Source organism: Octodon degus, unplaced genomic scaffold, assembly GCF_000260255.1.
Source record: "Octodon degus isolate 3935 unplaced genomic scaffold, OctDeg1.0 scaffold00030, whole genome shotgun sequence".
In the NCBI taxonomy this organism is placed as follows: domain Eukaryota; kingdom Metazoa; phylum Chordata; class Mammalia; order Rodentia; family Octodontidae; genus Octodon; species Octodon degus.
Genome location: NW_004524606.1, coordinates 17,262,266 through 17,287,057, shown reverse-complemented (window position 1 = coordinate 17,287,057; position 24,792 = coordinate 17,262,266). Strand labels below are relative to the sequence as shown.

The following is a 24,792-nucleotide window of genomic DNA, read 5'->3' as shown; positions in this document are numbered from 1 at the left end:
TAGTTATAACCTTAGCACGTACTGAAGTTCAGGTGCAGATCTACAAAGTTTGGATTTATCCAGCTGTTCCTGGCTTGGGTCTGGCTATTGTGCTCTGCTCCTTCGGTGTCTGGCTATTGTGCTCTGCTCCTTCCTGCTGCTGCCATTGTGGGTGAACCTGTTGTGCCCCTCTGGCACGATGTTCTGCTTCTGGACTAGCTGGGTGGTTCTGTCCCATACACTCTCTTCAGGGATTGCAGCTTCACGGTTTCACCCCAGGCCTGTATGTCAGGCCTGAGCTGAGTTTGTAGAGGACAAGTTGGAGTTGGGGTAGAGGGAGCTCTTCCACACACTCACTGGACCTGGTCTAGGACTGGTCTGGGGGTTCCTGGAATGTGGCAAAAATTCCTATGCAGCGGATGAAATGGGGGAGATGCGGTGGATTGGTCAGGGGCATCCCATGGGAGTGGAAGATGGTCTTATCTACAGTGCACCTGCGCTGGAACCAGTATGTCCCACCAGTGCAGGTTTGCCAGAAGCTCTCCCACACACTCACTGGGCCTGGTCTAGGACTGGTCTGGGGGTTCCTGGAATGTGGCAAAAATTCCTATGCAGCGGATGAAATGGGGGAGATGCGGTGGATTGGTCAGGGGCATCCCATGGGAGTGGAAGATGGTCTTATCTACAGTGCACCTGCGCTGGAACCAGTATGTCCCACCAGTGCAGGTTTGCCAGAAGCTCTCCCACACACTCACCATGCCTGGGCTAGGACTGTGTCTAATACTTGCTTTCCATATTGTATTATAATACATTTTATATGCTCCTTGCAGTAGACTTTGTATCTGCCTTCTTTTTATCATGCACAGCTGCAGTATGAGAGTGACAATAGGAATAACATTTAAAAATTTACATTGTTTGTGCTGCATTTTAAAAGAGGTATGTTGCAAAATTAGTGGGGTAGGTAGCACTGTGACTGAGAGGAGAGTTACAACAATGAATTTCCTTGGCTCACCATCTAATCCTCACTTCTCAAACTTCAATAACTATTGTGCCTGGGTCATGAATTCATGATACTTATTGCTTATAAAATACAAGAACTCATGAGAAACTAGTATATAAAATGTAACGCTCACTTATTAATGTACAATGAGAAATAAAACTGTCACTCAGCCAGCCTAACTATGCATTATTTCTCCATAAACCAATGGTTCTCAACTAAAGAAGCATTACCTCTTTTCATGTGTTTGGTATGTATGGAAGTTTTCTCATGTTTGCACTGACTAGGAATGCCTGGACCTACTGATGCTTTTGCTCTGAAATATGCAACACAGTTGAGCAAAATAAAGAAACACATACTGAAAATGCAATAGCATTCTGTTAGTGAAATATTGTCTTTAAAAATTCACAGAAGCTGCCGATATAGTTAATGTGTGACAAGTACAGACCAAATGTATTGAAATAAGTGACAAATAATCTTCAGACTAATTTCATATAGAGCATTCTGACACTGAACCAAAGACCTCTGCTCTATAAGAGAAAACATTTCTTCAATATTAGTACTGATGATACATCACAGACATAAGAAAGAAAGGCTTTACATGACAAGCTGACAATTAACATAGCACCAAATAGTGAAGAGGGGACAGTTTTTCTTACGGGATCAAGAACAAGACAAGGATGCTACCCACTCTACTTCTATTGAACACTGTATTGAGGTCTTGGCTAGAGCAACTAGACAAAAAAATAAGATAAATAACATTAAAATTGGAAGGGAAGAAATAAACTTGTTTTTGATTGCAGATGACCTGATCTTAAATATGTGGAAAAGCCTAAAGACTATACCAAAATTTATAAAAACTAATAAATAAATTCAACAAAGATGTGGAATTCAAAATCATCAAAGTTTTAGAATTTTAAATGAAGATTCAAAAGAAGAATAATTTCCTTTTTTAAAAAAAGTGTATTTAGTACAGGGTCTACAGGGTCTCGCTATTGGGATTGTACTCCTAATGATCCTCCTGTTTTCAGCCTCCCAAGCGCTGGGATTACAGAGTTGTGCCACCACATTGAGTCTCAATTGCTGTCTCAGTGCACCCTGGCGTGGGGCTGGCATGGCATGCCAGTGGATCAAACCCCGGTCCCTGCATCTGCCTAAGCAGGTGTTTTAATCTGCTGAGCTATCTGGTGGCCCCATTTTCATTTTATACTAGTCATCTTTTCATTGGTGGGACAAATTACCTGACATACATAATTTAAAGATGGATAAGTCTGTTTTGAATCATGTTTTAAAGAGGTTTCAGTCTATTGCCACCTGACTCCATGGTAGAAACATCATGGTGGAAATGCACAATGGAGGAAAGTGGATGACTTCATGATAGCCAGAAAGGGAGAGGGAGGGGAGAGGGAAGGAGGGAGAGAGAGAGAGAGAGAGAGAGAGAGAGAGAGAGAGAGAGAGCGCGAGAGCGCACCCTGCCAGGTCATGTGACCCACCCTTTCTGCACATGCCTCACCTCCTTCGCAGCATATTTAACTATGGTCTCACCAAGAGAGGGCGCCATGATCCAGTGATCTTCCAAAATCCCTAGCTCTGAGCACATGAGACTTTTGGGGGGAAATTTTACATCTAAACCATAACATACTTCTACATATTAACAACCTAAAATGTCTGAAAAACATATCAATAAAAATCCCATTTATAACAATGTGAAAAAGAATAAAATACAAATAAATGTAACCAGGAAGTTGAAGGTCCACACGTTGCAAAATATAAAACACTGTGGAAAGAAACTGGAGATGATACAAATAAAAGGGAGCGTATCTTATGTTTGCGAACTGGATTTGTGTTAAAATATCTGCATTACCAAAGTGATCTACGATTCCATGAAAACCCTATCAAAATTCAAGTGGCATTTCTCACAGAAGTAGAAAAATTGACATACATTTTGTGAGCCTTCAGAAGATGATGACTTTAGGGGCCAGGAAGATGGCTCAGAGGAATAAGCGCTTCCCTGGCAAGCATAATGGCCTGAGTTCAATCCCCAGTTCCGCAAAAAAAGTAAGGGTTTGGGGCAGTTTTGTTGCTGAGTGTGTAGAAAGGATGGGCTGTTTCCCTGGACAGTCAGGCTCCTGCGGACGGGGAGTAGTGAGGCAGCAGTGGCCCTTAGGCCGGTGCTCTGGGGAGGGAAGTATTTCAAACTATACACAAAACTACAGTAATCAAAGCAGTTTGATGCTGGTATAAAACACACGTACACAAATGAAACAAGTTACAGAACATGGGAATAAATTAGTTCATAAGTAAATCATTAATCTTTGACAAGGACACCAAGAGCATACAATTAGGAAAAGGCAGTCTCTTTATTAGATAGCATTAGGAGATCTGTATGTCCACATGCAGAAAAAATAAATTGGACCGTCTTATATCACATACAATAATTAACTCAAAATTAAATGTAAAATCTGAAATCATACGACTCATAAAAACAGATATAAAGATACTTGAGATTGATTTTTGCTACAATATTTTTGGAAACAATACTAAAAGAACAGGCAACAAAAGAAAAATTATAAAAGAGGTATTATGCCAAAATAAATGTTTCTGTGCAATCCATCAAAAAACTAAAACTGTCAGCCTTTAAAATAAAAGAAAGTATTTGAAAATTATACATCTGATAGGTAGGTAATATTCAAAATATATCAATAATTCACAAAATACTGTTTTTTAAAAAAATGTTCTAAAGATCTTCATCAGTACTCTTCCCAAAGATGACAGTTAAATAGCTAGAGGTGTATGGAAATGGTGCTCAATATGAATGATCACCAGAGAAATGTAAATAAAAATTACAAAGAGATATTACCTAGGATCTGTTATGATTGTTATAATGAAAAAGACAAAAAAAAACCTCCTCCAATTTTAGGGAACTTGCAGGTTAGCTCAGTTGTTTACAGCACTGCTTGGGCAAAGGGAGTCAGTTACAGGGGACCACAGTTCGATCCCCAGCTCCACAAGCCACACCACACTGCCCTTAAGGTAGCCTGAAATAGCCCACCCCAAAAAAAGAAGCAGTAAAGAAAGAAAGAAAAAGAAAGAAAGAAAGAAAAAAGAAAGAAAGAAAGAGATCAGTGGCAATAAGTGTTGGTCTGGGTATATACAACAAGAAATTTCTGAATACTGTTGATAAAGCATAATTCTTTTATGGGAAACAATATGCAGACTCTAAGAAAATCACTACCATGTAATTCAACAATTTTACTTCTGATTATATCTCCAAAGCAGATTAACTCAGTATCTTGAAGACATATTTAAACTTTCATATCAAATAAAGTGCTAATCATAATACTCAAGATCTGTAAAACCTAAGTCTGCTGATGAATAGATAAATTAATTGTGATATACAGATATGATGGAATATTATTCACCTATAAAAGAAGGGATTTCTGTCATTGGAAAAAACACAAACAAACCTTGAGCCCTTATGCTAAGTGAAATGCCAGGCACAGAAAGACAGTGTATGTGCAATGTAAAAAAAAAAAAGCAGAACTCATAGGAGCAGAGAGCAGAACATTGGTTTCAGAGGCTGGAGGATGGGATAAGAAATAGATATTTCCCAAGAAATACACAATTTCATCTCAAAGATGAGTAAGTTTTGGGAAAGAAATGTACAGCACAGATGTTAATTGATGTGTTGCATTGACTGTGGTAATCATTCATTATACAATGTATACATATATCGAATCATCACATTGTACATTGTGAATGCATTCAAAATTACAAATTAAATACTTTTTAAAAAATCACATCATTAAAACAAAAAGAATCAATTAAAATAGGAAGGAAGCATCTATTTCATTTAGTATAGATACATTCTGCCTATGACTTCTCTTTTTTTCTATTGTGGTTCAACATGAATTTACCATTTTGCATCTTAAGGTGTACAATTCAGTGTCGTCAAGTATGCTCACAGCATTGTACAACCATCAGCACCAATCGTACTCAGAGCTTTTATATCATCCTAAGTGAAACTCTGTGCTTACCTAAAACAGTAATTCTTATAGGCCTGGTAACCATTGTCTACTTTCTATCTATATAAATTTTCCTCTTTTGATACCTTATCTAGGGAGAATTAGTTATTACTTAAGCTTTGGTGTTTAGTTTATGTCATTTGGCATACTGTTTTTAAGGCTTAACTATGTGGTAGTATTTATTAGACTTTCCCTCCTCCTTCAAGCTGAAAAATATTTCACTGTGGTCTATAGACCATAGTTTCTTTTAAGGCATTCATTTGTTAATAGACTTCTGGGTGGTTTCCACATTTTGATTATCAAGAATAATCGTGGGTATAAAAACTATATGATTGCTAATCTTGATTGCCAATTTCATTGGATCATGATGCATCCAGAAGAGCTATATGAGAGTAAACTTCATCAAGGAATTAACCCCTTGATGAGCTTCTCGCTGAATGACTGTTAGGAAGTGGGGCCTTGCTGGAAGGAGTAGGGTAAGGGGCTGTGGCTATATCAGACCATGTGGTGAAAGCTTTTCTTCACTACACCCTCCTACCATGATGTTTTTGTCTTGTCACAACCCTAAATCAATGGATTCATTTGACCATGGATAATAACCTCTGTAGCCATAAGCCAAAATTAACCTTTCCTCCTCTAAGTTATTTATCTCAGACATTTGTCACAATGACAAAAAGCCAACATTCTGCTTTTGTTCCTTCTGTATAATCCCTAGAAGTATAATTGTTACATGATGTGGCAACTCTATTTGTAATTTTTTTTAACAGACTACTATACCAGCATTTTATATTCATACCAGCAGCCTACAAAGGTTCCTTGACTTCTGACCATTTCTTCTTGTCTGAATAGTTGTCACCACATTTCAGTAGGTTTACATCTAGTAGCCTTGTAAAAACCTACTTCTGTTTTGGTTTCATCCATGAGAAAACCATGGTAGATTCTACTACTAAACTTAGTGGAGAAGCACAGGACCCATGCTTAAGCTGACCACAGCACTTAACTGCTGCTGGTTACAATCATTAGGACTAATTCCATGATCCAATCTGCCTCAATAAGTTGCAAGGCCTTTTCCTAGAAGTTCCTGGAAAATGTATCATTCTATCTTTATGTAATTAAATATCAGAATATTTAATGTTTGGAGCTGCTGCAGCCATTTTTTAGTCCCAGGGAGGAAGCTTACCTGATAAGAGTCAATATAATGGCAGAAGAGCTTATTTGTGTTTATTTTGTCATTTGAGATCAGAAGAGTCTTAACAAGCTCCACCTGACTGACACATGCAAATGCCATTTACTCTGCTGCTCACTCAGTCATGCTAATAAGTAAGATTTATGTGCATTTTAGCCTTGAATCCTGGGGAATATTTTATCTTTAAGGCTGATTTTGCATCTAATCTTGCTCATTATGCATGACTTTTAAAGTTCAGCTCTTAGATTCTGGTGAGTACCTGGCTGTCTCCTCTGCCTACTATTTTTTAATGGTCCATTTAACTCTGGAATGTTTTATGAGAATTTTCATGGCAGATTTGCCTTCTTGATTATTTCTGTTTTAGCCAATATTAAAATGAGGCAGTAGTGCCAGAGGACTCAGTTGCTATTATCTGCCAAGTGTCCACTAAATATAGACCAGGTGATGTGGTGCAGGGAGTGGGCCGAAGGTAAAACATTACATTGATAATGTACTGAATTCTGACAGTAGGAGCTTCTATGGTGAGAAACATTAATTAGGAAACAAGAGCTGTGATTTCAAAATCTATGCAGGATTGTTGAGAAGCAGCTCAAAATTAGTACTGAGCAAAGAGAATGAAAACATTAGGGAATGCCAGATGATATTGGTGTAATTACTTACCAGACCTAGACTCCTTGATTATGACACTGTTACCTGGCAGGATTAAATGCAATGAAGTGAAGCATCTTTTCTATCCATCCTAGGCATAGAAAAGTTCACATGTCAACTGCCCTCCCCATCGGTGGAAGGAGGAGGAAGGAGGACAGTATTATAGACCCTATTGATTTGGATGACACATGTTCTCTGAACCACCTAGAGGGATTCTCTGTAGCCTGAATGAAATCCAAAGGTCAGAGGGAAAAAAAGCTGATAAAATATAATTGCAATTTCCTTGCAGCACCATATTTGATGGCAAGACATCTGACACAGTGACAATTTAATAAGTGGAAAAAGGAAGAAGGACCAGACATGCTGTCTACCTTTTGTAATTGATCTGCAAGTTCCCAATGGGTACAGAGAGACAACTCTCATAAATACCTTTTTCCTGTATCCCAAAGGGAGAAGGTGAAAGACCTTGTTCATTTTGGTGAAGTTTCCTCTTTCTCTCCCAAACACAGGCAGGTAAGTGATATCAAGCAGAGGGATCAGAGGATGCTGGAGATGTCTAGGCAATCAAAATACTGCTTAAGAATGAAAATTCAATCTTCCTTAGATTACATTTACAAAGCTGCAATTATCTTGTATGACTCCCAAAGAAATCTACATTTTGGGAACTATTAGGCATATAATAGAAAAATGAATTTGGGAATGAGTGATCCAGAAATCCTATAATCACTGTATCATGAAATAAAAACCAATTTTTAAATATAAATTTAGAACTATTTATTAGATATATAATTGGCTATATAATTTTCTATGAATCCTTATCATATGTCATACACTTGCTATATGACATAGTTACCAATTAATGTTTGAATGAATAAATTACTGAGTTAATCAGTAAATCCCTATATGTAACTAAGAGAACACGTGTCATCTGAAACAAAGGCCCAAAACAGTTTGATTACTTTCCTCTCCTTTTACTGAAGGAGAAGATTTGAAGTTGCTATTTAGGGCTGCTTGAGAGATTTCACTCATAGAAATGAGGTACATGGTAATACATGTTTAAAGGAAGGATGAGATGGTAAATTGGACCTGGAGATGCCAAGTTTAAGATCTGGTGGGATGCATGAGTTCATAGATGGAAGTTATGTTTTGAAATCAAATAAATCTATTGATGAATTGTAACTTTAGCACTTCTTGTTCACTGCCTCCATAGCTAAGTTAGCAAATGTTTATGAGCTTCAGTTTCTTCAAGAGCAAAATAAAGATAACAATAGTGAGTTAGAATATTTGGAAGAGATTCAGACACAATATAGGTAAAACATTCAGCACATATTAGGTACTCAAAGAGAGCTCTGACTGTAATCAGGTTGGTAGAAATACCAAAAATAATAGAATAATGAAATTGTCATGCAGGGATGACACACTTTTTTTTTTGTTTTGATATAAACATATGAATGAATAGTTACTAAATTTTGAATATTGTGCTACAATTCATAAAACTCTTTGAGAACAAATATGGTAAAACAAATGTGAAACTCTGTATCACAAAACTTTGGGGCTTTTGTACAGAATTATTACAAGTATTGCACTAAATTTCCTTCTTTTTGAGTACAACTTTCTCTTCTAATGAAATCTCAGCAGAACACCACAGATATTTATTATTTAGTCTGTCTTACAGATGAGAAGTTAGAAATAATTTAACTTGCTTAAGGTCACATAGATGTCAAGTCAACCTCTGATTTCATTGCTTAAACCTAATCCTTTCTATGGTCCAGCATTTTTCTCAAGTTCCAAGAGTCTTGAACTGAGAGTTCAAAACGCATGTGCAACTGTGAGTCCAGGCAGGCTCCATGTTTATCCCAGAGACTATCTGCCTAATGCTTTATTTATTTATTTATTTATTCATTTATTTATTTATATTTAGGATAAGATGTACAGGGTATACAGGGTCTCATTGTGTAGATAGGACTCATAGTGATCCCCCTGTTTACAGCCTCCCAAGTGCTGGGATTACAGGTGTGCACAACCACGCCCAGTCTCAAGCATGGTCTCAGCATGCAATGGGGGCAGGGCCGGCACAGCAGACCCGGGGATCTAAGTCCAGGCCCCTGCATCTGCCTAAGCAGATACTTTAGTCCTTTGAGCAATTTGGCTGGCCCTTGTAATGCTTTTAATAATGTTCCTTTTGGGAAAGTGTTGTTCTAACACCTGCTCTTTTGCTCCACTGTGAATACTTCTGTTTATGTTTTAAGAACCTCCATGAAGCAGGTGCAGTAGGGTTCCTCCCTATCATTGAAGAGGTTGAAATGTAGCTGTTTCAATGACTGACTTTCAGAACTTCCCTGACAGGTGGTGACAGAGCTGGGTGGGCAGGATGAACCTGTCACACCCAGAGGTTATTTGACTTTTTTTAAAAAATAGTATTATAATATTAAAAATAAAGAGAATATAATATGTTTAATTTTATTTTATATGGTACCCAAATAATTTCTCTTCACTTTATGTGGCTCATGCTAGCCATAAGGTCAGTTATCCATGATGTCTATAACGTCTTTCTTTTAAGTACTTCAATTTAAAAGCTTTCAATATAGGAGATCTATGATATGAATGGTTAATTTGGGGATTAAAACACTGCCATTTAAAAACAAAATTCCCTTTTAAGTACTGCCTTGAAGGTAAGTCACTACAGACAGGTATTTATACGAACTACTTTTGACACTTGCAAAAAGTGTTTTTGCAATTAAAGTAAACCAATAGAATTGTCATGGAGGGATGTGACACATTTGTTGTAGATTTGATGTAGATGTATGAATGAGTAAAATTTCCTTATGAGACTTTTTGACCTGAAAAACTGAAATGCTTTCTGGAATTTTGTTAGATAGTTGTGCTAAAGGTCAGGGATGACCCGCAAAAGTCTCTTGAGCTCAGATGCAGGACTTTTGGGAGCTTATTGGATCATGGTGGCACCATCGCTGAATGTGACACTAGGAATTGGGGTTCAGTTGAAAGAGGTGGGTCACTGCATGGCCTGGAGTGGTGTGCTTCCTTTCCAGCCTGTACCTTTCTTTCTCTGCTTCCAGATACCGTGACTTGGACACGTTCCTCTGTAGCTGGCCCTTCTACCAGGCTACTGCTGTGTTTGAGCTGCCAACCATAGACTGAAACTGTGAACAGTAATAAACTGCCCCTTTAAGTTTTGGGTGAAGGGTATTGTGTCTCAGAAAATAAAAGGTGACTCAGAAAACAGCTTTTAAGTCTTTTTAAAAACCAACTAATTTAGCCAAGTGTATGTGAACAAAATTTCCACAGCAGTCCAGATGTCTTCCCTTTTTCAAGTAGAGAACAGATTTATGTTTCATTCTTTATTACCAGTTATAATCACAGCTAACATGATTCTAAGCCTTTATATGTGTTTTTATTTTTATATGATAGTTACTATTATTATTACCACTGTATAGATAAAGGGAAACGAGGTTTAGAGAGCTAGTAACCTTCCCAAGGTTATATGCTTAGTGAATTCATTTTTCATATATTTATTTAATGTAAATTATGTACCAAATACTGTGCTAGGTTTTTAAGATTTGACAGTCCCTGACAAATCATGCTTCTATTCTTAGGGAGTTTATAGTCTAGTGAATAGCAAGAAATAACTTGTGTTTCAAATGTTTTAAGGGAAAGTTCTTGAGCTATAAGAATAAAGAATCAATCAGCCTGGGATTCAGAAAGACCTCATGTAGAGTTGAAACCAACTCATGACAGATTCTGGTGCCTCTTTTCCTTCTTGTATCCACAGGGCACTGACAGAGGAGTTCAAGGGAGAGCCTTTGTGAAGGGCTACAGTGTGACTTACTAATTTTCCCAGTTTATGCAGTACCTACCACAAAGGCAGCCAAACTCATTTTCCTGCAAACAAAAGCCTAGTCCAGCAGCTCTGGGCTCAAACATCCTGCATAGAGTGGGCAAAGGATCGTATGTTGATGTGACTCACAGAGGAACCTGCTACTCATCACAAACAGTGGCAGCTCTTACTGCTGAGCACAAGATGTTTATATAACAAGCTACTGATGTGTTAGAGCTTCCTAAACTCATTTGGCATGTTCAGGCTCATTGTCCAAATCTCCTTCAGCAAGAATCAATGAAGCACAGAAATAGAATGGCTCATTCTGGAAGGATACAGATGCCATATCACCTAAGTCCACACAAAGACAGCCAAAAGGTTTCATCCTCCAAGCTTCATCAACTCAGAACCAGAATGCTGAGTGCATGCCTTTGGACAGAGGCACATCACACTCCAGTGTTTGCTCTTCTAGGGAAAAGAACTCTCTGGAGACACACTCTGGAAAGGGCACATTTATTTTAATTTTAGGGATTCCTACAATTTCATGTACTCAACAAATCCATTATTCCTGCATGAGGTACTTAATCAGGTATATGTAAATTGAATTGTGAAGCAAAACATTTCAAACTATCTCTCCAAGGGCTTTAGATATTCAAGTTAGTATGTTATTTTCCTCAAATGAGGTAAGATGTAATCATTTTTAAGAACTAAGATAAACACATAGTATCTGAATGGATTTTTATTTTTACGTGGCATATTTATAGAAAGAAAAATCTTGTCAAAGATGACCCTTTGTTTGCCTGTCTGAGTTTGGAGATTGTAAGCAACTAAAACAGACTTGGGTTAACTTATGCAAAAAGAGGGATTTATTGAAAGAATATGAGGCAGATCACTAATTACAAGAATTTAACAAATAGTGGATGGAAAGACAACAACATGTTAGTGGTTTTGGGAATCTAGAGAACTGAATTTCAGGGGCAGTATCTACCGAGGCCTATCATCTCAGCCACATCAATGATTGAGCTGAAACAGTGCTCTGCCTGTAGGAAAATTCTGATTCCTGGAACGGAGAGTCTGGTTAGCACCATCTATGCCTAGTCACACCTTAGTTCAAAGAAGAAAAACACGTGCATGCAAAACCCTAGAATGCAGCACATAATGAACAAAGGAAATTCCTGAAGAGGCAATGAAGTTGCCTTTATCCAAAAAAGAAGCCCTATATGTTCACCATAGGAGTATAAACAAACCTCCTAATATACACATTTTTCTTGATATTTCATCTATGAACCCAGTAGAATCTGCCTAATGCCTAATTACAGTATTTTTTGTTTTCATGAAAGGAGCAAGGTCCTTTTTAGTGTGCTCAAGACCTCTACAGAGGTCACACTTCAGGTGAGCTGCAGAGTGAGGAGACAAACTCAGAAAGTCAGGGAGGAGAAAGTTCTAGCCAAAGGGAAAAGAAAATGTAAAGGCCCTGAGGCAAACCATGAGCTTGATGTCTCTGAGGAGCTGCCCAGTCAGGGTGATTGCAGTTAAGTAAAGAACTGAAGAGAAACAGATATGGTCAGAGAGAAAAGGGGCATCTCCCTGGAGAATACTGTGGATGTAGCACGAGAACTATTTGAAGAAAACAGAAAGCCACAAGAGCTTTGTACCAGCTATCCTTAAGCAACATTCTCAGTATCACTGATCCTCAGTTTTAGAAATCTTCTTTAAAATGGTTTATGATACACTTTCTCTTGTCAAAGACCTGTAGAGAAAGGTGAATTTTGGAATTGAGAAACTGTAATATTAAGAAACATGCTATAGAATATATGTTTTATTTTATATAAGGTCTCAAAAAGTCTAATGCATTCACAAAATTTTCCCCCTGTGATTGAAATTGGGAAAAAGTTTGGTTTTACTGCTAGAGTTTCCTACTACTAAGCCTAAAATAAACCAAGAAATTAGTAATTAGTAATTAGAAGAAGAGGAAGGAGGAGGAGGAGGAAGAGAAGGAGGCAGAAAAGGAAAATCTTCTGTTTCCAGAGATTTTTGAATTTCACAGATACAGATTTCAAATCTTTGGGTCTATGGCTGTACACGAGAGTTTTCCAGGGTGCCTGGCATATGCAGAGTCAATAAATATCTGCTTGCTTTACCTGCCCTCCTCACCACCTCTTCTCTCTAAGTCAGGATACCCAAGGACACCAGGGTAAAGATGAAGTGCTTCTGCCCAGGGGTTTCCTGTTTTATTTGCTCTACTTTGCATCATGAACTTCAATTCTGTCCTCTCTCCAGGCTCTGTGGGTAGGAACATATGTGTAGGTTTGTAGATCACAGAGCTTGACAGGTCTACGGCATAATGGGACCAACTGGGAACACCACCGGCAGCAAAATCCCACAAAGAGAACAAAGCTTCCCAGAGTTTCTAGGTCAGAACCTACTCCAACAAAGTGAGCTATGAAAGCTCCTTTATATAGTAACTTGTTTAATTAAGATAACAGATGTTACTATTATACAAGTCCTAGTGAGCCACTCTTATAATTGGACACTCATTCACATTGCTTGTGACTGGAAAAAACCAGTTCAAACAACCATTTCCCTCATATGGAATTTTCCTCTACAATTAAATTGAATAAACAATGCACCCAGTGCCCATTCATTTAAGAGAGATGGCTTTAATAGTATAGGAGTTTAATATGAGCAATAATGGTAGAACAGAATAATTTCCTAGTTTAAAAGGCAAGTTTAATTTTCCCTTTTATCTATAGGTACTAAGTTAGACTGACAATCAGCTGCTCAGTAAAAATGGCCAAGAAAAATCTTCACTTGGGTGTTACTCTATGTCTGGTGTTTATAATGGAAGAAGGAGGGCTCTGAGTGTAGCTTTTATATTCAAATGTTAATATAATCTGGGAAGAGGGATAACTGGCAATCTGTCACTCATGTCAGTATGCTAGATAAAACAAAGATAGAAGGGAAAACAATCCCCTCCCCCACCAAGAAAAGAGTAGTGTGGGTTAGAACAATTTACAGGAAACACAAAATACTGACTTTCCATTATTTAACCTTTTATGCGAAAAAAAAAGTAACATTGTACTAGATACCAAGAAATAGGTTTTTGTCCAGACTTGCTCAGCTGATCTAAAGCAAATCTTGTCCTTAATGGTAACATCAAGGTACAGAGCCAGATGTAGACCTACAAATGTGATTAATTAAAGAAAATAGGACTGCTGGTGGGAATGTAGACTGGTGCAACCATTATGGAAATCAGTGTGGAGACTCCTGAAAAAACTAGGACTGGAAATCCCATTCAAACCAGCTATCCCCCTACAGGGAATTTTCTCAGAGAAACTGAAAATGTCATATCATACTGATACATGTGCACCTATGTTTATAGTAGCACAATTTGTGACAGCCAAATCTTGGAAACAACCAAGATGCCTATCACTTGAGGAACAGATGAAAGAGATGTGGCATTTTTATACAATGGAGTATTACTCAGCTCTAAAGAATGATAAACTCGAAGCCTTTATATTTAAATAGATGCCACTTGAAGACATACTCATAAGTGAAATAAACCAGACCCTCATGTGTAAATATCATAGTCTCCCTAGTATAAGAACTCAAAAGAAGAAATAAAAATAGTAAAGTATAATACAATGAAAAGGAAAGTGAGAACTTAAGGTTTAAACAACAAAGAGAGGGCAAAGAGAAAAGCTAGGAAACATGACAGAAGTAAAACCATACATTTATATACACAAGATGGTTAAGGCAATGATCTTGAGAATCTTCAGCAGGTTTTTGAAACTAGCAGTGAATTGGTAGGAATCTCACCCTGATTAACTATATATGCTGATACCTGTGAACTAAGCAACTGCACTGTAGATAGCAATGTGTAATACTAGGGTCATGCTTGGAATGCCTGTCATTCTGGCCTTCTAAATATGTTCTGCTTGTCGTGGCATACCAATTACTGCCATACTGTCTCTCAGGTAAATGTTTGTGTTAAAAAAAGGGTAATAAATTGAAAACAAGAGACAAGAAAAAAAGTATTTGGACTGTCCTGCTACAATGCTGCATATGGTTAGGTTTCTAAATTTCTGCATAAAAATATGTAATTGTTTATTGCAATATTTAAAATTATTTTTTATTTTTTCTTCACATTCTGTAGGGATTTAAAGTTTAAAATATCCATACTTGATGGAAAGTAAGTGTTCCAAGTTATGTCTAAGTTGTTTGATATTCAGACAGATAGTGAGATTAAGCTCAACTGCCTATGTAATAGGGTAATAATATCATTGAGCTTCTGTCCTGGAAGATTAAAAATGTAAGTTTGCACACTGAAAATTAGACAAAAGGAAGGGCTATGAGAATAGCCAACATTTTGGCCATAGCCATTCAAGGTTAGTGAAGACTCAGGACATAAGAGAATATGTACTGTAACATAGTGTAACTCAGTGGTGTTCCAAATTTTCTGACCAAGGAGATTATAGGGCCACAAAGGAAAGTGATCGATGATGTATAATGCACCTAAGGAGAGTCACCTAGAGTGAAAACCTCCTTTCAGGATTTCACAGAAAGCAAATTAGTCAGGCAATGGCCGTAACTCATCCACATGGCTGACACTGACAAAGGATCTACAAACTGTGGTACAGGATTTCAGGGTAAATTCTGAGGGGATTTGACTGACCTTGTCAGATACAAAAGTTACATTTCCTGTTATATAGCTCTTGCTTTATCTTGGTTTTAACCATCCAGCAGAAAAGTATAAAAAAACAAGGTATAAAAAGTAAAGCCACATTCATATGCTGAGCTGTAAAAGGCTCAACAATTTTATTTATTTATTTTTTTGGAGGAACCGGGGATTGAACTCAGGCCCTTGCGCTTGCCAGGGAAGTGCTTATTCCACTGAGCCATCTCCTCAGCTCCAACAACTTCTGACATTGCCAGTCCTATGGTTAACCTACTACTATTATGGACTACTGGACCATATTGGAATATTTTGCTGAATTCATGCACCTATAACATTTAAATGACAATGGAATACCCATCTCTGACAAAACTAAAAAAAAAAGGGGGATACAAATGAAGGACCATTTTGCATCTGTATATTCAAAATAGTTAGGATAGCTATACTTTTTCTTAATTCAATGAGAAGAAAGATTTGTAGTAATAGTGTTTGTGGATAGGATATCATGTCTACATCTTGTACTATGAATAACCACTACGAAGACAACAATATGCATTGTATTAATTATTGAAACTGTCCTACTAATTGGTTTTGAAACTGTCTCATTGTTCTTTGTTTCTCAATAAAATTATTTAAAAAATGAAGTAGAGGAAAATCCGTTACATGTACAAGACAATCTTTCCTATATATTTCCTTGAAAGGTGATGCCTTTTGACCAAGATTTCTTAGTTTTCTTTTAATAGGGAGATGACAGAAATATTCTTCTTTATCCTAACAGTGAGAAAAATATCCATGTAAGGTGATGACAAATAACGACTGACACTTCAATGTGGATGATGAGGGTTTGTGACTAGGTTTAGTCCTTGACAAAATGCTAAGTCTCTCTCAGCTCTCACCATCTATTTGCATATAGAAATGTAGGGATACTACAGAAGACCACTCACCTTGTTTAACAGAAAGTAGAAATTTGGATATATGACATATTTCAATTTGTTGGGATTTAGTTTAAAAATATTAAATATGGTGCTGGTGAACATGCTATGCATAATGAACAAAGCTTTAGTGAACTCTCAGATAAATGACTTGTGAGAACTTTTGATGATCTCTCTCCTAAGATTCTAAACACTGTTTTTTCTGAAGTTTTACTATTTTATTTATTTATTTATTTATTTATTTATTTATTTCGGAACCGGGGATTGAACTCAGGCCCTTGCACTTACCAGGGAAGTGCATATTCCACTGAGCCATCTCCCAGGCCCCAGTTTTACTATTTTACAATGGAAGGTTTTCTTAGTTTGGACATAATTGCAAAAGCATGTATATGTCAATAAACTGCTTCTAAGACCTGTTAGGAGTCATCTACATAAACTAAATTTTCCAAAAATTGTAAGAGAAAAACCCTGGAATACCCAATGCTTCACAGTGGTTGGAAAAACAAGTTGGACACAATGCTTGCAGATGCTTGGAGGGAGTTTTCAAACTATTCCTTATCTGAAATGCTTTTTTAATAGTTTTAATCTTTATTAGAATGTTCACATTATACAGTGATTACATGCATTGTGGGGAATTGGTATTGTGCATAACACCTCATAATTCTTTTGATGTTCCCTTCTGCTCCTGTTTGCTCCCAACTATCTCCACCTCTTGTTCCTCTGCCCATTTGCAAGTGATGTATCCCCCCTATTTACTGTTGTCTATCTTGTAATTGCTGTGTAGTGTATTTATACTTTTGGCTTCCCACACAAGGGAAACTATGCAATACCTAAGCTTCTCCATTTGATTTGATTTATTTAATATTATAGTCTTAAACTGCATCAGTTTTCCTACAAATAATTTATCCTTTAGAACCGAGTAATACTTCATTGGATATAAGTACTGGTTTTTTTTTTTATTCATTCATCTGTTGTTTGACATGTGGGCTACTTCAAAGGTTCAGTTGTTATGAATTGTGTTAATGAGTGTACATGGATCAGTGTAGTATGATGTTTTTAACTCCTAAAAATCTAGGATGGGAAAAATTGGGTCAAATGGAATTGCTACCTTTAGTTTTTTGAGGAAAATCCATACTAATTTCCATTGTGTTCATATAGTGTATATTCTGACCAACAACATAGAAACATGTTTCTCCCAGCAGTCTAACACCTGTGTTTGTTACTATTTGATGTCTTGATGACAGCCATTTTTTCTAGAGTCAGATGGAATAATCTCACTATTGCTTAAGTGTGGAGTTTTCTAATGGCCAGCAATGCTGAAGGCTTTCTTACGTATGTAATTGACCACTTGTACTGCTGAAAAGTGTCTGTTCATTTCAGTTGCCCATTTTTTTTGATTGGGTTTTTCATTTCAGGCATTTTAAAAATTTTTAAAAAGTATTTTATTTATTTATCTATTTAGCATAAGATCTTGCTATGCAGTGTAGACTCATAGTGATCCTCCTGTTTCAGCTCCCCAGCACTGGGATACAAGCATGTACCACGTTGCCCAGTTTCAGTGGCTGGCACAGCATGCTTGGGGTGCCAGGGACAGCTTGCTATATGTTATTGGACATTGAAATCAGGTACTCGTACTTGCTAGGCAGGTACTGAGACCACTGAGCTATTTTCTCAGTCCTGGGAAATTAATTTTTTGAGTTCTTCATAATTCTAGATATTAGTAATCTGTATGTGGAACAACTAGCAAAACTTTCCCCCTGTTCTTTAACTTGCTTATTCAGTACCTTGATTTTTTTTTTTTTTTTTTTACAGGGTCTTGCTATGCAGCTCAGGTTAGCTTTGAGCTCACTTTGCAACTCAGCTGGTCTTGAACTTGCAGTGATTCTCCTGCCTCACCCTCCTGAGTGCTGGCATTACAGATTTGCACCACCATGTCTGTATTTATGGTGCAAAAGACTTTTAATTTGATAGAATCTTGTTTGTTGATTTTCACATTAATTCTATTGCAAATGAGGACCTATTCAGAAAGTCCTTGCTTGTGCCTATAACTTTAAGACTTTTATCTATTTTATCTTCCAGAAGGTTAGATGTTTGTTTTAGTATTTAGATCTTTGATCCATTTTGATAATTTTTAGTGCACAGTGGTAGATAAGGGTCTACCTTCAATATTTTGAATGCAGATAGCCAGTTTTCCCATCACTCTTTATTAAAGGAACTACATGTCCTCTAGCATATATTTTGGCCCATTTATAAAGACTGGATACCTAAATTTCTTTGGGTTATTTTGGTATCCTGAAGTCTGTTTCATGGGTCTACATGTCCATTTGGGTGCCAGAACCATGTTGTTTTTATCACTATAACTTTGTAATATAACTTCAAATTCAGATTTTAATGCCACCTGCTTTGATCTTGTATGTCCAAAATTGCTTTTGCTATTCTGGGTCTCTACTGATTCATATATTATTTAGGATTGTTTTCTCTAGGTTTGCAAGGAATGCTGTTGCTATTTTGATTGTGCCTTAGTTGCTTCTCTCATTGCTGGGACAAAATACTTGACACTCAGTGTTAAAGGAGGAAAGATTTATTTCAGCTCACAGTTTGCAGATGTTTCAATCCATAGTCATCTAGCTTCAAGGCAGAAGCTAGATGGAGCGGAAACAGTGACAGGAGAAACAGTCCATAGAAAGGTAGGCAGGATGGCAATGTCAGCGAGCTTGCATTTCTCTTTTTTCCCAGGTGGGCTACCAACATTTTGGGTGGTGCTACTCACAGAAAAGGTCAGGCTTCTGCCTTCAGTAAATTCTTTAATCACTTGTACAACTATGCTAATTCCAATCAGTGAGCTAATTTAGTACCACACACCCTTAATGCAAGTATCTGGCCATCCCTACATGTGAGTGTATGAGGCTTTGAGGACATCTGGATAGAAGTTTGCAGATTAGGATTATAATCAGTGTGGATCAGTACTATTGCACTTGCCTGGATTTAAAACTCAGCACTGAAACAAACAAACAAACAAACATACAACTACAAATTAAAAAACTAGAAAATGAAGAGTTGAGAAAGAAAGCAGGCACTGGTAATAAGATAGTAAATGTGGCTTCTGACTCATGGCATTTAAAGTGATGGGGAGAACAAATGAAACAAAATGCCAATGCCACACAACAAGGAACCAAACGATGAACTGACTTCTTATACATTGTGTTCAGCATCGTAGTTTGTATCTTAAGCATTAATGAAAGAATTTGAATGCTCTTTTAAAAAACCACATTGGTATGATACACAGGAGAGGTTAGGGAGAGTCAGAAGAGAAGCAGGTCAATACATTCAGCTCTTGCAACAGTGCAGCCAGAAATGATGGTGACACCACCAGTGTAGAAAAGGGACAGGTTATATTCCTTGGAAGTAGAATTTACAAAATGTACTAATGCACTGGATATGAGGGATGGTGAAACAGAGAAACCACTCAAGATTTCTCAGTTTCCAATTTGAGCCATCAGAAAATGATGGTGTATGCCTGGGGGAAGACTAAGCCTTTGTTATGTTTGACACACGGTCTCTCATGTGGTTCAGGATGGCTTTGAACTCACTAAGTAGCCCATGCTGGCCTCAAAATCACTGTGATACATCTTTATGGTTCTGCCTCCTGAGTGCTGCATTATAGGCACGTGCCTCCATGTTTAGCTCAAGGAGACTAGGTTTAGAGTGGAGAATGATGGAAGGAATGAGCTCTGTTTAGGGTATGGATTGCTCAGAGGAGAGCCCTGAACTGATGACACACATTTGACAGTTGTCAATATATAGAAGGTGTTAACAGCCATGGGAGGAGATGAGATCATCCAGACAGCAGAAGTAGAAAAATCAAAGGAAGCAAAGCAGATTAGGAAGATGCAGGTATATTGAAGGGAATGAGCCAGCAGAAAGTGAAAGAGAGACAGAGAGCTTGATGAAGTAGGAATGAGCATTCAAAACTGAAATATGAAAGTCCTGGAGAAATTGAGAAAGGGTAATAGTAATTTCAAAGTGCATTGTTTTTTCTGAGGCAGAACACATTACATTCACCAGAAAAACATTTTTCTTGATATTAGGAGAAGTCAGGGTTATTTTTTGCCTTAACAATTTTATCCGTTCTTTGGAACAAAGTACTTCTTTTGGAGCACAACTTTTTGGAGTAAATTAATACATGGTAAAGTGAATATGTGTGAAGGCAATTGAAAATCTAAAAAGCTCTATCCCAATCTTATTTCTATCACATTGAGCATAGAAAATAGTGCAGGCTTTCCTTTCTTTCAAGCACACAATCATTCCTATGCCCTTATTTTCACAATATGACAATGGCTTTCCTTTATTTATGATTAAAATCATGCAGAATTCTTCCACTCCCTCTTTCACACTTGTCTTACACAACAGTTCAGATCTGGAATGTTCCTCAAAGGCTCAGGTAGTAAAGGTTTAGTCACCATCCTCAAACACCTCAAAGTAGTAGAACAAGGAGGCAGGCATTGTGGAAAAAGTTGACTTACTGGGGACCAAGACCTTGTCCATGATATTGAGGTCCCAGGCCCTTTATCTTCCCTATTTTCTTCTTGATCATCACGAGGCAAGAATTTTCCATTGTCACAACCTCACCTCCATGATGTGCTACTTTGCCATAGCCCCCAAAACAGCAGAGCCAGCTGAACACAGACTGAAATGTCCAAAACTGTGAGCCACAATAAGCCTTTCTTCTCTATAAACTGATTATCTTATGTGTTTTTTATGGCAACAGAAAGCTAATACACTTTTTCTATGCTCCTGCCCATCCCTTGTGCCTACTCACAGTCAGAACAAACAGCTCCTTTCACATTTCCTACATTAATTGATGTCCAGGCCCATTCTTCTCCTGTCTCCTTGTGAATCACGTCTCCTTCCTTATATCATTAACTCTTCATTGACATGATATGATGTACTTCAAGCTATGTATATTCCTTAGTCTTCTCCACTCTTAATAAAATCCTTGTTACAAATATTTTAGTACTCCTGTCTAGTATAACACATCTTGCTATTTCTGTCACACTGGCAAAAAGTATCCATTATACCCAGTTCATCAACATCCACCCAACACAGCTATTGCTCCTATTGAAAGAATTTCAGAGTTATTTTGGATTTAATTATGACCATACATACACATTTTTTAGTCGTTGTTCTTCATGACTTCGTGGTGATAACTGGCATTGTTGACAAATATCTTTTCATGATATTTTCTTATCTAGAATTTCACAGCATCACAATTTCCTGGTTATCCTCTCAGATTTCTGGCAATTTCTTTTATTTCTCCTCGTTTTTGTATAGTTTAAATAATATAGAAGATTATGTGAAGAACTGCTTTGCTTCTCTAATTTCATTCAGTGACCCTCATTAACTGTAATCACTTCAAAGAAGATGATTTGGAAAGTCACATTTCTCATTCTCCTCTCTCCCATGGACTCCAAATTGCAACTATTATCTCTGATCTGCATATGCTACATGAATAGTGGTGTGCTTGTAAATTTTAACACATTTTTTTCTGAAGAATAAAATGCCTTTGAAGTATGCCAATTCCCATGGTGTAAATAATCCCACTGTGGATCATTTCCTGTCACCAGTGTGATACCATTGACCATGCAGCTGAGAAGATATATGCAGAATCAGCTTCTTGGAATCAATGCAAAGGGTTATCCACATAGGAATGCAGAGAAAGCCTTGAATCCCAACACCCAAAACAAACTCGTCATTATTTAAATTGGTTAGTCTCTTCTGTTTCTCCAGAGATTATTAACAAATATTAAAAAAAACCTTCTTTAATTTTGTTTGAAGGATTCACTTCCACATAGTTTTCCAGCTTGTGTATATGATCTTGCTCAAAGGGAAGAATACATCCCATCAAATAATTCAACTTACACAGAGATACTTTCAGTCTTGCCGACTTTTCTACATGAGGCAAGTTTTAGAAGCATAGAAGGTTAAATAATTTATGTTAATATTATCAATTATTTTTTTCTTTAAATTTTTACAACTCATTTCGTGACATAATTATGGTGTTTCAAGTGAGGACAGTTGGATTATAAAGTATTTCTTATACTTGGGATAGTAGGAGGAGGATTTGTGTGTATTAACACACACCATGCACATATACACATTCTGTAACTCTATCTAATACAGTCTTTTACCCACCACCTGGATTTTTCATCAGGCAACCTATAATTCTACTATATGTACCCTCTAGGTGCCATATGTTGTAATTATATAGAGAGCCAAGTGTTGCTTTAATTAGATCATTTGGAAAAAGAGATTTAGAAACATCATGATGGATATTTACTAGTAGAGATCTAATTAACTCTGGCATACTTGTAACTGAAACATGAGAACAAAACTATTCAACAGAAATATTAGGGTTGAATATAGTTTATACTCCCAGACCTTCAATGTTTATATGGCATCAATAATCTAAACTAACAAATTCCGTTTCTAGAGATGACAAAGTTAGAAAGAACCTAAATTATGTGCCTTTTTTTATTGAGAAGACACAAAGAACTACTTGTCTGGTTGTAAAAACCAGTCACATCACTTCAGTTCTAATTGCTCTTAATTACATGCCACTTTAGTTTGAATATTTTCATGATCACTTAAATCCATTTGATGATATAGAGCTAGTTCCTCTGAACAAAGGCACTGCTGAGGTAATTCAAGGACTTCATTTACCTCTTCTCCAAGGGGCTTAAAAGGTTCGAAGCTGACCCTGACATTAGACTATCACCTGTGCCTCTCCTTCCATCCCAGAAAGTGCAGAACTATGTATAAGAAAATTCCCAATTTGTGACTAATATGAAATAAATAAAAGTGCTAAGACAAATGATTCCATTGACACTAAAATTACTGGCAATGTTCCATTGTCTTTTTCCCCATAATTTTATTGAGGAACAAATAGCAATGAGACAGTTTCAAACCAAACTGGTAGGACAGTTTCAATAATTAACACATTGCGTACATTCTTCCTAGTGGTTAATTGCTGTACAAGATGCAGACATGATATCCTATTTACAAACACTATTAGAACAAATCCCTCTATTCATTAAGAGAATATAACTATATATCTCTCCTAACCATTTTGAATACAGATACAAAATGGTCATTCGTCTATATCCCCCTTTTTCGTTTAGTTCCATCATTTGAATATTATAGGTATGTAAACTCAGAAAAATATTCCAAAATAGTCCAGTAGTCCATAATAATATTGGGTCTTCCACCTGACTGGCAATGTCAGAAATTGTTGACCTGAGTCCCCTACAGCTCAACATCATACCATGGCTTTACTTCTTATACTTTGTTTAAAAATATGGAATGCTGGACTGGGGAGATAGCTCAGTAGAATAAGTGCTTGCCTGACAAGCTCAAGGTCCTGAGTTCAATCCCCAGTACTGCAAAAAAAAAAAAAAAAAAAAAAAAAAAAAAAAAAAGGAATGCTTCAAGAATTTGTGTATCATCGTTGCACAGGGGCCATGCTAATCTGCTCTGTATCATTCCAATTTTAGTATATGTGCTGCTGAAGTGAGCACTCCATTGTTTTAAAAGCGAGGTAATAAAAGAAGTGCTTTATTTTTACTAAGAACTTTTTCCATTTTGTGTAGCTTATAGTTTCTTTCTGCAGTTGAGGGACTTCCGTCTTCAAGCAAAACTATTGAAGGCATGGGCACTGAAAAAAGTGAGGTCTGGATCTGGACCTGAATCTAAGATCCAACTGTGACAAACTTTGGATCCTTAAGTATGCTACTACCCTGCTTGAGCCTGGTTTCCTTGTCTGAAAGTGAAGTTGACAATAGAATTGGTTTTATAACATTTTCATGAAGATTAGAAACACTTATGAGAGTGTTTAGCATAGACCATAGTAAAAAACATAAAAAGGCCTATGTATTATGATTAATGAATGAAGGTTGACATTGCTCATTTTTATAGAGATAAAAATGATAGCAACAAGACAACTAGAAACACACAAAAAGAACAGATATAGGAAACTGCTAGAATCCCTAAGTATCTCAGTGATTAAGATTTATTTTTTTGTGAATGAACTGATGAAAGATGGAGATCAAAGTCTCCTTTCACTTTAATGGATAGCATTTCCAAAGTTTATTTAACTAAGCTGATTCATGATCTTTCAGTCACTATTGTTTTATATCCATCCATTTCATAATGTTCATTATCTCTTACAAAATCCATAGATTCTTCCTATTGATGATAGTTCTTCTATTTCTTGCCTCAGATAATGTCTTCTGTCTGGACCCCTTTCCTATTCTTGTTTTCTGTATATGACTTACTCATGTCTGTCCCTTAGTAATTCCTGTAGTGTATGTGTCACTATGAGTTCTCTCTGTCTCTGTCTGTCTCTTTCTCTCTCTGTTTCTCTGTCTCTCTCTGTCTCTGTCCCTCTCTGTCTCTATCTGTCTGTCTGTCTCTCTCTATGTTTCTCTCTCTCTCTCTCTCTCTCTCTCTCTCTCTCTCT

The 24,792-nt window shown here is 37.0% G+C and overlaps 1 protein-coding gene and 1 non-coding gene across 4 annotated transcripts in view; both read right to left on the bottom strand.

Annotated features, from left to right (window-relative positions):
* Cntn4 (contactin 4) overlaps positions 1–24,792 on the bottom strand; it is a 1,063,047-nt gene that overhangs the window by 130,755 nt on the left and 907,500 nt on the right. The window lies entirely within an intron of this gene.
* LOC111816349 lies at positions 23,745–23,851 on the bottom strand. Its single transcript, XR_002820764.1, has one exon. It is a non-coding gene; the product is annotated as a U6 spliceosomal RNA (small nuclear RNA).